The sequence below is a fragment of the Sceloporus occidentalis genome, unplaced genomic scaffold, assembly GCF_023333645.1.
Source record: "Sceloporus occidentalis isolate IW3139 unplaced genomic scaffold, rSceOcc1.0.p SCAF_1, whole genome shotgun sequence".
Classification (NCBI taxonomy): Eukaryota; Metazoa; Chordata; class Lepidosauria; order Squamata; family Phrynosomatidae; genus Sceloporus; species Sceloporus occidentalis.
Genome location: NW_028316981.1, coordinates 4,892,352 through 4,906,094, shown reverse-complemented (window position 1 = coordinate 4,906,094; position 13,743 = coordinate 4,892,352). Strand labels below are relative to the sequence as shown.

Genomic DNA, 13,743 nt, shown 5'->3' with positions numbered 1-13,743 from the left:
TGTCCTGCCATTGTCTGAAATGTAACTGTGGGATGACAGCCACAGGAATGATGAAATATGATATTGCTCAGCAGCCGTGGTATAAATTCAGCGTTTCCTGCTAGGCTGCTCTTTTGAGCAAACCCTCACCGGACTGGACTGTGTGAATAAGGTAAGAGGAAAAGAGGGCTGAGGGGGAAAAAAGATTGCAGAAAAGCTGGAGAGTTAAAGTTTGGCTGAGTTTTCATCATTTGTCCCTTTCAGTTATTTTTGTCTTTGTTGCCCACAAATTCTCCAGGATTTCAGTCAAAGGTCTTCATGGCTCACTGAAACAATTTCTTAACTTTTAAAAAAGGTATTTAAAATGGATTTTTTGAATTGTTTTTGCCATTGGAGTCCCATGATTTGGGTGCTTCCCTCCCATGTGATAAACTTCATTGTTGTGTTCCTTCAAGTCATTTCTGACTTATGGGGACCCTAAGGGAACTCTATCATGGGGTTTTCTTGGTACAATTTGTTCAGAGGGGGTTTGCTTTTGCCATCTTCTGAGGCTGAGAGAGCGTGGCTTGTCAAGGGTCATCCAGTGGGTTTACATGGCTGAACTGGGAATTGAAACCAGTCTCCAGACTCGTACAATGCTTAAACTGCTGGTCAGTTTAATTATATTTTAATGACAATCTTTTGCATGGTTTAAGTTATGTTGTTCCTTATTTCATTTGCAAACCACTTTTGAGTTCTGTTTCAGGGGAAAAGGTGGGATAAGCATAATAATAATAGTAATAATATCAATAAAGATATTGTTGTTATCATAGAATCCTATAGTTGGGAGAGACCCCAAGGGCTGTCCAGTCCAACCCCATTCTGCCATGCAGGAACTCTCAATCAAAGTATACCCAACAGATGGCCATGCAGCCTCTGCTTAAAGACCACCACTCTCTGAGTTGAAAGCTTTGAAAAATTAATTTTAAGACAAGCCAGGAACTAAACATTGCATAAGAGGAGAAAGAGGGAGAAAGATGTTGTTTGCCTAGTTATTTTGTTCATTTTTGCACTGGCTGAGCCTGAGACAGCCATCATTAGGTTGCTGGAGTGAAAACTGGAGACGACTTCTGTTTGTGGTTGCTAAGAGGAGGGATTGTCAACTGATGTTGCATGCAACCAGATACTAAATGACACTTGCTGAAATTCCATTTCCTCCACCATCATTGGAAATACAGGGGCCTTTTCCAATTTTTACCCTGGCAACCATAGCCTAAATGCAGGGCTATCCCATGGTAACTGAATTCCTGTACATGGTCATTCTTTTTTGTTTTGCTTAAAACCGCATTGTTAAGCTGTTGTCTACAACACCCTCCTCTCACACAATGCTGTGTGAAATTGCTGTGCGTAAACTATTGAGCAACCCTGGAGTCATACTTTTGGGCAGTTTAAGTTTGTAAAATGATGTTGAGTGGCTTGAGGTATCTGATGATGGAACTTTTGATGTCTACTCTTGTGTTAAAGAATACAAACAAAAATTAATCAGTGATACCTTTATTGGCCAACCAAAATGCGTAATATTCTTGTTGCAAGCTTTTGAAGCTCCATGGGCTTCTTCATCAGGCAAGATGTTACAAACCAAATGAGAAAAAACAGCAACAACAACTAGAGATGTGAAGCTTTCCTGGCCGGCATCCATAGTTTTTTGTGGGTTTTTCGGGCTTTGTGCCCATGTTCTAGAAGAGTTTCTTCCTGACATTTCGCCAGCATCTGTGACTGGCATCTTCAGAGAAAAGATTCCAGCCACAGATGCTGGCGAAATGTCAGGAAGAAACTCTTCTAGAACATGGGCACATAGTATGAAAAACCCACAAAAAAACCCTATACAACTGGAGATGTTAGTCAGATGCCTGCATGTTGTTTCAGTCTTTAGTAAAGATGTTATGGTGGGGAGGATATTGTTTGTATTTGTTAAATGGCCAACACAGCAACCTCTGAATGTTTCTTGTGTTAATGAGTTAGAGAAAATGAGAATATTTCTGTCAGAGGAAAAACATGGTTACAATTGTTTACTGTTGAACTTGCTTGTAATAAGACCAAGGCACTCCAATATTACTAGAATCAAACCTTAAAAGTGCTGTATAATAAAATCTACCCAATCCAACCAATTAGTAATGCCCTTTTGTCAAATAAGAAACAATTAGGCTGAATAAACTGAGTTAGTAGATTTAATAGTGTTAAGGTACATCTAGACGGACTGAAAAGTCCCAGATTTTCTTCATGTACTTTCTGATTTTATACCAAATTAAAATAAACTGACCCAGGCAACTGATAAAAAGAAGACTGTGAATGAACTGGCAGCTGACAGAAACTAGTCTGAGATAAAGAAAAACATATATTATTCTCCAAAATAAAATTGAACAAAATCTGGGATTTCTGGACTTTTTAACTCTTCCCTGCAATCATCCAAAAGCCATAGCAAATTTCTGTTCCTACTCTTGGTTATAATTTATTTGGAAAATAAAGTTTCTCTTATCCTTTTACATTTTATCATCCATTAGACCTGTAAAAAATATCAGTAGGGAATATACCATTTTTGTGGGGGGGGGGGGATATTTTGTTGGGTTATTTCAGTATGAAAGACTTCCTAAAACCACAACTTTCCATATTAGAAGTCATTCACATGGAAATTATGCTTCTAAAATGTGAGAGCACCAGGATTAGTAAAGGATAAGGAATGAGAATATGGCATTGGAGTAGTTTACAAAAATCCCTTTGGGGAGCGTATTCTAATAGACTTTGCTTTCAGTTTCCACTCTTCACCAAAGTTATCCTTCAGGCTGTTTTCCCCCTGCATCTAGTTTTTCTGCAGCTCTGGCCACATTGGTAACAAAATGGCTGCCCTTTGGAAGGAAAGAAGCAAACTGCAAAATGGCGGTGGGGATGATTATGATGATGTTTATCACACTATACTCTTATAGTGCTACTATTCCACTTTGACTGCTCTAGCTGCCTCCTGTTGCATTCTGGTATTGGCAGTTTTAAGGAGGGGTATTTAGAATTCTCAGGCAGAGAAGTTCTCTGCCTGAGAATTCTAAATACCCCTCCTTAAAACTGCAAACCCCAGAATGCAACAGGAGGCAGCTAGAGCAGTCAAAGTGGAATAGTAGCACTATAAGAGTATAGTGTGATAAACATCGATGATAGGATGGTGGCAGGGCAGGGGAACCGAGGCATGTGGCCCCTTCACACTATGCAACTGCAGCACAATTATTCCAGTCAGTCAGTCAGTCAGTCAGTCAGTCAGTCAGTCAGTCAATGCCTTTATTAAAGTCAACGGACCACTAGATACTAAAATTTAAAAGCAACAGTAATAAAAACAGCATCTAATTGTAAAATACATTTGTAGTAGAAATATACAATATGCAGTGCAGTACAGTACATGTTATTAACACCAACTTTAAAACAAAGCATGATCTTTATAAGTTGAATACTATTATCCACCTTATTCTGCAAATACGATTCCATATTTAAAAATCAAATTTTGTTAATCCATCATCAACTCCCATTATTATTTGTAACATTACAAGTTTTTTTATAACAGGCAAAAGGAACCTTGCAGCATCTTCTGTTACCTCTTTTCAGTGTCTTTTAACTGATATATTTTATAGCAATCCAGTATTCCAAAAAACTGTCTCTCTCTTCCACATAACGCAATTTAAAACCCCACAGAGGCAATTTTTGAGACTGTTGCCAAAAATGTTTCTGACAGCTGGTGTGAGACACAACTCATCTCTTGTCAGATGTCCCCCCTTCTGAAACCACAGGCCAAGATCCAAGAATCCAAATTGTTAGAATCATAGATACTCCAAGGGCCATCCAGTCTATTCCCCTGCCATGCAGGGATATACAATCAAAGCACTCCCGACAGATGGCCATCCAGCCTCCAGCCTCTGTTTAAATACTTTCAGACTCCACCATGCTGTTGAACAGCTCTTACTGTCAGGAAGCTCCTCCTAATATTTAGGTGGAATCTCTTTTCCTGTGATTTGCAGGAACCACCAGGGCTGCAGAATCCTGTTATCCCCTTGGGCAATGCACACTGTCTCAGCCTCAAGAGGATGTAAATGACAACCCCCTCTGAAGAAATATCCTCTGAGGCTGAGACAATGTGACATGCTCCTCAGAGGAAGTCAATGGTAAGGCCCTTTTGAACTAGCCTTGCCAAGAAGACCTCAAGCAAAGTTGCCATAAATCAGAGGCAGATAATCATGGGAGATTTAATATTTCTTACCCCCTTTTATGAGACACTTCCAGGGGCCATTTGCTTGTTAAGCTAATGGATCTTTATTTGATGGCCCTTGGAGATCCCTTCCAACTCTAGGGTTCTCTGTATTCCTGCATGGCAGAAGGGGGTTGGGATGGATGGCCCTCGAGGAATCCTTTCAATTCTAGGATTCTGTGTATTCCTACATGCACCTCCAAGAGGCCCATCAACCTATGGGAGGAGGGCTATGAATTTCCTAGGGTTTTCTTGGGTAAGGAATCCTGAAAGGAGATTTTCCCAGTTCATTCCTGTGAAAGCTAGCCTACAACACCTAGTAATCCCTGGCGGTCTCCCATCCAAGTACTAACCAGCGCTAACTGACCCTGCATGACTTCCAAGCTCTGGATGTTGTTGGACTGCAACTCCCAGCATTTCTCAGCATTGGCTCCACCAGCTAGGACACCTGGAACTTGCAGTCCAACAATAATCGGACTCCATAATTCAGTTCAGTGCAGTGTATGTGCCGAAGAGAGCAGGGGAGAGAAAGATAGAATGAGTGTGGAAGGATACAGTACGTGTAGAAGGTGAAATTAAGTAGAGAAGGGCGGGTTACACACTGCCATGAAAGTACGGAGTCAGTCCATACTAGGGTTAGGAAGGTGCGGTGCTTCCGCACCCCCCTAACCCTAGTACGGACTGAGTCCGTACAAAATGGTGGCACCCCATCTACATGGGGGCCACCATGAGGACGTCACGCCCCCTTTCTCCTCCTCCCCGCCACCGCGAGGTGTCCTTGGGGCATTCTGCCGCTTCCCCGCAACCCGGAAAGCGGCGGATCGGGGCTTCAGCGGCTGCCGGTGTAACTGCTGAAGCCCCAATACACCGGGGAAAGGGGCGGGTGCAGACCGCCCCAAATGGGCGGTCTGTACCCCGCCTAGGTTAGAGTAGGTTAGAGTTGATTAGAAGAAGAAAGTTTAAGAAAGGGTAGAAAGAGTTAGGAAGAAAGGAAGAAGGAGAGTGGAAAATAATAAGTAGGAAAGTGGAAGAAGTAAAATAGAAGGTTTAATGAATTGGAAGGATTCTCCAAGGGCCATCCATCCCAACCGCCTTCTGCCGTGCTATCCAGCCTCTGCTTAAAGACCTCCAGACGAGACTCCTGTCTCCCTCCCCCACATAATTCAGTTTCAAGCCCTTCTGATGAAACATTTGAGGTTGTTGGCAAAAATGCTTCTGCCAACTGATGTGAGGTATGCCCATCCCTTGCCAGAAGTCCCCTCCTCCTGAAACCACAGACCATGATCCAAGAATCCAAATCTTCTGTGGTAGTGCTAGTTGTTCACATCTGCTATTTTCCTTTCTCTTCAGGACCATGCCCTTCAACTGGGAGAAGAGATGAGATGACCACCTGTGCATCCATTTCTTTCAGCTCCCTACCCAGAGACTCATAACCCCTTATGTTATTCTGAAGGCTACACCTTGCATTATTATGTTCGCTCCCCTCTGTGTCCTGCAGGTGTGCAGTGACAAAAGCAAACTAGGCCCAAACAGAGGTGCCAACATTCAGCACTGTGTGAGGTGCTTGACCTCAACACTAGCTCACAAACAGCAGAGTGCAGAAGCACAACTCAGTGTGAAGTTCTCTGAAAATGTTAGCCACAGATGCCGGCGAAACATCCGAAATTAACTCTTCTAGAATATGGCCACATAGCCCGAAAGACCCACAAAAAAAACTATGGATGTCGGCTATGAAAGCCTTTGACTTTACCAGTGTGCAGTATTTGGCAACCAGGCACTGAACAACCTGAAATAAGGCACAGACACCATTGACTTCTTCCAAAGTCCTTGGAGGCTTTTATCTTCTAGTTGCAATATATACAACAAAAGCTCTGACATACATTTACAATCCACATTATCCAAACTTACCAAACCAACACACAAACTCCTTTCTCCAATCCTCTATCCTCAACTCACATCTGCTCTGGGTTTCAGAGTCCTTGGCACTTGGTGTTTTCCACCCATTTTCAACCATATATTTTTATATATCCTTAAAGGGAAATTTAACCCAACATATCATTGGTTCCCCCATGCACCAAAAGGAAGGGGTAACAGTAATGAGGCTTGACAAGTCTTGACAATTTCTCTGTTATGCCATGGCTCGATTGAAAGAGAAATGCAACACCATCAACAACAAAGACCTCCCCCTCTGTCGCCAAAAAGAGATCAACCAAACAATAATTGTGTTTATTTGGGCTGTATCGATAATATTGGTGTGGTACCCAAAAAGGGCAGCCTCCTGGTGCCTGTTTTTCCACCGGTGGGAAGCCGCAGCCAACAAACTGCACAGTTTCCTGTCAGCAGAAAAAGAAGCCGCAAAAAGCTAAAGTTGCAGCGGTGGTGTAATGCAGCCCCCTGTGGACGCTGTGTGGCGCTTACGTAACAATGGCAATGCCCATGTATACAGGGCGCCGCTATTGTCACGCCCTCTTCATGTGCTAGGCTTGTGGGGTGTGCGGGCGCTCGGCCCCCAGGCAACCCTAGGATGTGACAAGGGTGTCACAAATGGCCCATATGTACCAGGCCATTGATGCAGATATAGATAGTAATTGACTGATTGTACCATCCTACCCAACCTCTTTGTCAAATCTAGATCAACCTGTTAGTAGGGAAAACATCCAAATAGTCACATGGAATGTTGTTGTTATGTCTTGGATTTTTCATCCAGGGAGACCACACACTTCCCGAGACATCTTGTCAGGCCCACACACCACTGCTTCTACTCCTCAGCAAGGGGTCCCCCTACCACCACATGCCTCCTCTGAGGCTTAGTAGCAGCTATGCTCTGTACTGATTCTAACAAGCTCTCCTGCACTTTTCCTGAGGACTGTCCATGCTGCTCTTCCTAATCATACCTAATAAGGGAGAGAGCTTCAAATTGTATGCTTTGACTGAGAGTTTCTGTATGCATGGCAAGCGTTGGACTGGATGGCCCTTGTGGTCTTTTCCAACTCTATGATTCTATGATCTGTAGTTGCAAGCTCACAGAACGATCCATGGTTTTCCTACTTCTGTTTGACACATTCCTGCAGCTGTCTACCTGCAATGTATGAGAACTGACCTCCTCCTCAGAAACTTCCTCTGTGTGTTCCTCATCCAGGACATTCCACTCTGCTCTCATCAGGAAAAACTCTTGCTTATAGATACACAGGCCTCTAGCTGTTGGACCCTATCTTCCAAGAGGGATGCCAACTTGCACTTGGTGCAGATGAAGCTATCCACATTCATCTGCAAGAACACAAACATACCACAGCTGTAGCAGTTGACTGCAGCAGCTCCCTCACTGTCTGTATTCAGTAGTCTTAAGCACACACTGCAACAGGACTAGGCTTCCCCTATAAAGCTCCACCATAAAACACCTCTGTTGGTGTGGTCTGTACTACAAACTCTAGAGATTAGTGTTAAGGAAAAAGCAACATGGGACATACAGTGATTGAAATAAAACATGTATGTGAGAGTCAGAGTGACTCAGCAGAAGCCAATGGAGAACCACACAGGTGTGAATGGTAATACAATTAACAAGTCCTGAGTGCCAAGGACAAGAAATGCATAGTGAATAATTGGACACACCTGACAATTGTAAAGTGGTCAAGGATGAGATGATGAAATCATCTAATCTGGATAGAAACAAGAGAACCAATGGGAATGATGTACACGCCTACTGGGTGGAAACAGACCACAGTAGGTGGTACCTTGGTTTGACTATAATAATGACTATGAATCCCAGTATGTTTTGTGGGTAGTAGCAGTGGGTAGTAGCAGTGGGTAGTAGTAGTGGATTGGAGAGTGAGGAGTTGAGTATTGTTGGATAGTTTGGAGCTGTGTATATAGTAGAATAAAGTAGATCTTTTATATAAGACTACTGAGTTGTCTGGTGTCTTGGGTGAAGCTACAAGAGCCAGCAGGACCCTGGTGAAGAAGGGTGAAGACTTCTGTGGAAGCAAGAGTGAGAAGGCTTAGAGAGTTTGTCAGGGTCTTCAGCCTATTCTCTGCAACTCTTGCAAAGCTTTAACAACTGGCCAAAACTGGTCAGCGTGGTGCACAACCAGGTGGTGAGTTCCAGGCCAGAGGTGAAGAGCCACAACTCCCATCATCCCTGACAATTAGGGCTATAGCTATATAGCTGCTAGGTCTTCCCCCAGCCAAGTCTCTGACTAACTTCCTCAGAGGAAAAGCCCTCCCTCCTTGAGACCAGATGCTCAGGAATGGGTCCTGAGGCTACACCTGATAACACAATAGAGCAGGGGTAGGCAAGCTTCGGCCCCCTCAGACAACTGGGGGGCCGAAGCCAAAAAATAAATAATTAAACAATTTTTAAAAAATTTAAATAAATAAATAAACCGGGACAAATGTAGGACAACATTTTCAAATGGTGGACACTTTTTAAAAAAAAAGTGGAGGATACGTGAAAAAATTTGCAGATTTTTTAAAAAATGTTAATATAAATGCATGTTTCTGAGGCTTCTATAGACAATTGCTCCTGCGCATGAGAGGCCAAAGGCCCTGGCGGCAATCGGTGGCAGGACCGGCCTGGGGCTGGTCCCAAAGCCTCGCCGGGCCGCATCCGGCCCGCGGGCCGCAGGTTGCCTACTCCTGCAATAGAGTACTAACAAGCATAATGGCTAGAAGCCCAGAGCAAACGGAAAAAGGAGGAGCTGACTTCTTCTTCTTTCCTCAGTCACTTACTGAATTTCCTGATGTTGTTGGTAAATGCTGTGAAGACTTATGAATGAGAGACTTCCATGTAGGGTTGCCATATCCCGCCTGGGGGTGGGACATTCACAGTTTATAACCAGTCGGGGAGGTCCTGCCCCAGTTTTTAATTTGACCCGGGTTTGCCCTGGGTCAGGTGGCTGCTGCTGCTGCGGCTGCTCTTACGAGCAGTTGCTCCAGGCAGTGGCAGTGGCCCTTGAGCACAGTCGCTCCTGCAGCCCTTGCGCGCATGTGCAGCTGGAGCGGCCACTGGAGGCGGTGCATGTGCAAATGGCCGCAGCAGCAGCTGCTAGTAAGGACCACTGCTGCGGCCCTTGCACACATGCACCACCTCCAGCAGCCCTTGCGTGGCCACTTCCACCTGCTAGCAAGGGCCGGAGGTGCTGCCACGCGCCCTGGCCCCAGGAGTGGCCACTCGCAAGGGTCGGAGGAGCGGCCGCTCACCCAGGCCCCAGGAGCGGCCACTTGCAGGAGCGGCTGCTTGCCTGGGGCCGGGGCACACGACCGTGCCTCCAGCCCTTGAGCGCAGCTGCTCCTGGGCCGGGGCACACATGCGCTGCCTCCAGCAGCCCTTGCAAGCGGCCGCTCTAGCTGGAGGCGGCACATGCGCAAATGACCACAGCAGCGGCCGCTAGAAAGGGCCGCTGAAGCAGCCGCTACGAGCATGCGCTGGTGGAGGTGGCTCTTGCGTGCAGCCACTCCTGTGGCTGTTGCACACATCTGCCGCCTCCAGCTGGAGTGGCCTCTAGTAAGGGCTGCTGGAGGCAGCGCATGCGTGAATGGCCACAGAAGTGGCTGCTCACCCAGGCCCCAGGAGCGGCCGCTCGCAACCTCCAAACCAGGTCAAATGTGGAATGGAGGACAAAATTTTGCCTGAAAGGTAGGACATATTTTTAAATTTTATTAATTTTTTTTAGTTGTTTGCATGTCCTCCATTTAAAAAAAAGTCCTACATTTGGGGGGGGTTTCCTATATTTGTCCTACTTTTTTGACACTTCTTATGGTTTGGAGGTTGTTAGTTATGGCAACCCTACTTCCATGTCACATATCGTCAACATACCTGCTGAGGTCACATATCTTCAACATACCTGCTGAGGCCTTGCATACTCAGGACTGTGGCTCCCTTGATTGAATTTATGCACTTCTCATGCAATCGTCCTCTTTTTCTACTGCCTTCTACTTTCAAGGCATTACTATCTTTTCTAGTGAGTCATATATCTTCTAATGATATGTCTAGAGCAGGGGTCGGCAACCTAAGGCCCGCAGGCCAGATCCGGTCCAGCAAGGCCTTGGGACCGGCCCCAGCCCGGTCCTGCCGCTGACTGCCGCCCCCGCCGCAGCTTGGGCGAGGCTCTGGGCACCAGCGGGGGCCTCGCTGCCATCCTCCTCCTCCTCCACCGCACATGGCCGCGCGGAGGAGGCAGAAGAAGAGGAGGGCAGCGAGGTTTGGGGCAGAGGAGGCGAAGTTGGAGGCGGCACCTCCTGCGCACAGCTGCGCCTCCTTCCCCGCCTCCCCGTGGCCTCCAGCTTCCCTCTTGACCTCCGTAGAGGGCAGCCTCCACGGAGGCCGAGAAGGAGCACGCAGGGCCGCTGGCTTCCCTCTCGGCCTCCATAGAGGGCAGCCTCCGCGGAGGCCGAGAAGGAGCGCGCGGGGCCACCGGCTTCCCTCTCAGCCTCCGGGGAGGGCAGCCTCCGTGGAGGCCGAGAAGGAGCGTGCGGGGCCGCCGGCTTCCCTCTCGGCCTCCCTCAGGGGCCAGGAAAGAGGGGGAGGCCTCCAATGCTGGCGGCCCCCACCAGCACTTTTGCCGGCCTCTAACGAGGCCTGGGGCCCCATTAGGGGCCGGGAAAGAGGGGGAGGCCTCCAGCACTGGCCCATCCCTGGAGGGTGGAAGCTCCACCCTCGGTGTGCGGCACCGCCCCCGGCATGCGGCACCACTCCCAGAGGGTGGAAGCTCCACTCCCCCGACTTTGGGCCCCCAGTTATCTGAGGAACAGCAACCTGGCCCCCGGCTCAAAAAGGTTGCCTACCCCTTGTCTAGAGAATGGCAGTCTCAGTTTAATCATCTTTGCCTTTAAGGAGAGTTCAGTCATTATTTGCTCTAGGATGAGCTTTTTAGCAGCCCACGGTATCTCTGTTACTACCCATATTTTTTGTGTTTCTTGAGTAAGCATACATAGGGTTACACTGCTGGTCTCACAGATGCTGCAGGGCTGAAAATAGGTTTGTACACAAAGATTTTTTGTGCCACTGTCTCTGGTGCTTTGCACCTCTGCAGCCCCTCAAAACAACTTGACTTGGTCTGACCAAAATAGGAAACACCAGAGCTGCATCTGCACTGCAGAAATAATGCAGTTTGACACTGCTTTAACTACTATGGCTCAATGCTGTGGAATCCAGGGATTTGTCATTCTGTGAGATATTTAGTTCTCTGTCAGAGAACTATGAATCCTGGAATTCCATAACATTAAGCCATGGCAGTTAAAGCGGTGTCAAACTGCATTACAGTGGGCCCTCCTCATACGTGGGGGATCTGTTCCAAAAACATGTATGGGGAAAAATGCATACGCTCAAACTCAATTTGTTTTAATGGAGGAGTGCTCCTGTGTCCGGCACTGCAAACATGCCATTATACCTCCCACGGCTTAACCTTCCATATAAGTTTAAAGCTGTGTATGGTGTGGGTGAGCTTTATTTCTGCAGTACAGATGCAGTCCAGATATGCCTTGCATAAATTAAAAAAAAACATTTTGAATTTTCCAGAGACGACCTGAAAACTTCTGTCAAAATACATCCAGCGCCTCTACGTATAATTTCTCTTTCAGTGCCTAAATGTATTAATCTATTCTCTCTTTTTTTTTTAACATAAGAGGGTAGCTGAGGAGGCAGCCTTTCAACTTTTCTCTCTTTTCTGATTGTTTATACATTCACAGTAAGAGATCCTGGAGGCAACTCCTGTCTACTGTTCCTGTTGCAGGGGGACCAACTCAGTTAGAAACACTGTTTTCGTGAGTGACATCCCATCTGTGGCCCCACCAACTATTGTCCACTAAGGACAACTATGGATCCTCTGTCAATTAAGGGAATTTCGATCTCAGCTTTCTCGGGTGAGTGCCTCAATGTGCCTTTAAAAAAAAGTATGGACAGTGCTGAGGTGGCTGCTTAGCTGTTATGCTGTATTTTGAGCTAAGAAGGGAGTAGAACATTTTAAAAGCAGTTGAGAAAGTGGGATGATAGAAAATTTATCATGACTGTCTCTGCCAAATTGGGCAGGATATCATTGGGCAGACTGTCTGCCAAATTGGGCAGTTGGAGGGTATAACACAATCCTTCATTGTAATGCTGATCACTGGTTCTCTTTGCAGGTCTGCTCAAGGTTGCAGGCGTAAGCGTGTCCGCACCTGCATGGGTTGTTCCATTTCTGTGTAGTGCTGTTGTAGTTGCGAGTGCTGCATATATCGCTCACAAAGTTAAGAAACCTACAAAGAGTAAGCAAAGGGTGACTGGTGCCCAAAATGTTATAAAGATCTGGGAAGTGATACTATTGTTGTGGTGTGCCTTTGAGACATTTCTGGTTTACAATGATTTTAAGGCTGTCATGGGGTTTTCTTGGCAAGATTTATGCAGAGAGGATTTGCCTTTGCCTTCCTCTGAGGCTAAGTGCATGTGACTTGTTTATTGTCATTGACCTGCATACATTTCAAGCATTAAGTTAAGTGGATATATTGTGATTTTGCCTGATGTGTGATGCATCTAGGTTCAGATCTACACGGATACAGTATATGTAATTGTTCCTTGCTTATATATACATACATATATGTCAGACTATGCTTTTTGCATGCTTTCTATGGACTATAACATGTTAGTAATTGACGTTTTTAAAAATTAACTACATCTTGCTCCCTTTCCCCCTGTTTTGTTTTATTTTAGAGGATTCCTGAGTGGCCCATGATGCACAGCAGGATGTTGCTGGACACAGTCAGGATCAAACCCCGAAATTGACAGTGTTTCTATGAGTAGTCCCAATAATCAATAACAGTCGATGATCAGTAGTTGTTCTACTAATGGCACTTTTGTAGTTGGATGGATCTTGCATGCCTGTTATTTTCATATGTACAATCTTCCCAGTGCTTTGTTATATTTTACCGTTTTCCTAATTAAATATCTAGATTAATGAGTGAGCTGTCATGTCTCTTTACTGTGTTTAAGCAGCCCAAATAAAAACACAACTAGATCAGTGTATTGGCTAGCAATAGGATAGCTCCCATTTGGGGAGAAAAGTGGGGGCTAGCCCTCCTCTCTCTTTTGCATCCTGTAAAGATTTCAATGTTTTTCTTTTTATAATTGATATTATTTGGAATAAGAAGAGTAACTTGGGAAGAACACTCATATTGATTATAACAATTTTTCCTAACATAAATTCAAATTTTTCCATTGCTTCAAATCTTTTATAGTTCCCCATATTTATAAATAATATGTAATTATTTACATACAGATCTGAGTTTTTACTTGTGATCATGATACCCGGATATCTAGCTTTTCTGTTAGTCTTTAATCCAGAATTTTCCCCCCAGTATCTTAATTTTTCAATTTCATTTCCCCCCCGTCAGTATTGATGTTTTCTCTTTATTGATTTTCAAACCTGATATTGATTTATATTTTCCTAATTCCATCATTAATTCTTTAACATCATTTGTTGTATTGCTGGGTGATACCTTTGTGTATCTTATTTTTGTGTTTTTTTAAAAATAAT

The 13,743-nt window shown here is 45.2% G+C and overlaps 1 long non-coding RNA gene across 1 annotated transcript; it reads left to right on the top strand.

The window, feature by feature from the left end:
* The first annotated feature begins 84 nt into the window (after positions 1–84).
* LOC149320448 (uncharacterized) lies at positions 85–13,167 on the top strand. Its single transcript, XR_016278840.1, has 4 exons — positions 85–151; positions 11,924–12,097; positions 12,356–12,478; positions 12,921–13,167. It is a non-coding gene; the product is annotated as an uncharacterized LOC149320448 (long non-coding RNA).
* Positions 13,168–13,743: the final 576 nt, after the last annotated feature.